We start from the raw sequence: 1,618 nt of genomic DNA on the forward strand, positions 1-1,618 counted from the left end.
AACTCTGAATGTTTACAGATTTCCAGAACATTTACATGAATTGGAAAAACTCCAAAAAATACAGTGAAGAAACAGGCAAGGATCTGAATAGACATTTCTCAGAAGAAATGTACATGGTCAAAACATGTGAATATGCCCGATGTCACTAGCCATTATGTAAATATAAATCAGAACACCATATCAGTCTCCAACACCTGTGGGAGAATACAACACTCAGGTGTTTGTGTGTGCAGCAAGTGGGTTTAGAGGACCCTGTTCACCTCTGGAGAGCAGAGCCTACAGGGAGGTAAAGAAACCTTACTGCGCAGGGGCATGCTAATCTTCTCTGTATCATTCCAATTTTAGTATATGTGCTGCCGAAGCGAGCACATGTGCTGCCGAAGCGAGAAAGAGATGAAAAGAATTTATCTCAGCTAGCCACTAATATTCAAGAAACAAGGTCTTCAGGAAAGCCAACTCAACTGACATTTTCATGTCATTGTTAAATAAAGGAAAAATTATCTAGGTTCAGCAATACGTAGTTTATAAGAGAAAGACTACAGAGTAATTTCCTTGGCATAGAAATAACTTTGTTTTTTTTTTTTTTTTTTTTTTTTTTTTTTTTTTTTTTTTTTATCCATGAGGGCTTGCTATCACCACCACACACCCACATCCCATATACAAATGCCTGGCTTGAGTGGTAGCTTCTCTGCTTTGAGGCAAGTTTCTGCTAGTGTGCACCCTGGGAGGAGACGGAGGATGGCAGAAGTGCTTGGGTCCCTGCACCCAAATGGGACATCCAGAATGAATTCCCAGTTCCTGGTTTTGGCTTGGTCAAGCTTTGGCTATTGCAAGTGTCTGGGGAGTGAAGCAGTGGTTCCCTCTTCCTGTCACTCTGCCTTTCAAATCAATAACTGTTGTTGGTAATGACTAATAATGATATTCACTGATTGTCAAATTTTGAATCTATTAATTATAGACAATTTCTCTTTGTATTTTTAAACTTTCATAATGTTCTGTAGCCAATTTCATCACTAGAAATAAAAACTTTTCCTCAAAAAAAAAAAAAGAAACCTTACTGCTTTCCTAATGTGCTTATTAAGTTCTTGACCAGCGCCTGTTAGTCTTGCCACAAACTTTCTAGTCTTACTACTTTCCTTCTTCTTCTTCTTCTCTGTGACTTGTAAAATAGTATACATTCTATATACTGTGGATACTTTTGATTTATTTTATTCCTTCGGTCTCCTATGAAGTTCCTCCACAAAAGCACAGCCCTCAAAATATTCATTCATTTATGCAGTCTGCAGATTTCATGAGCTACTAAATTCCAAGTAGTATGTTAAAGGCAAGATCTGGGCCTAAGAGAAAAGTGGTCTAAATTCTGTGCCTAGAAGAGGATTTGGGACATAGTAGAACTTCAGTGAAGTGCTATGTGAATGACATGCACTCATTAAATGAGTAATCTAAAGCATACACTTCATTTAAGCAACACAGCAGCCCTACTCACCTCAGGTAGAGCAATTGAGAGGAATAATGTGAACAAAAATAAGACATCAATAAGTTGAATAATAACAGAGAAAAAACAAAATGAGATAGATGCCAACATTACTGAGCTATTTTTGAGGAATTAAATTGATAG

General features: G+C 37.3%; 1 pseudogene; it reads right to left on the minus strand.

Annotated features, from left to right (window-relative positions):
* Positions 1 to 301: 301 nt before the first annotated feature.
* On the minus strand, positions 302 to 369 carry LOC138848093 (U6 spliceosomal RNA; annotated as a pseudogene).
* Between the last annotated feature and the right edge of the window lie 1,249 nt (positions 370 to 1,618).

This window comes from Oryctolagus cuniculus, unplaced genomic scaffold (assembly GCF_964237555.1).
Source record: "Oryctolagus cuniculus unplaced genomic scaffold, mOryCun1.1 SCAFFOLD_59, whole genome shotgun sequence".
Taxonomy (NCBI): domain Eukaryota; kingdom Metazoa; phylum Chordata; class Mammalia; order Lagomorpha; family Leporidae; genus Oryctolagus; species Oryctolagus cuniculus.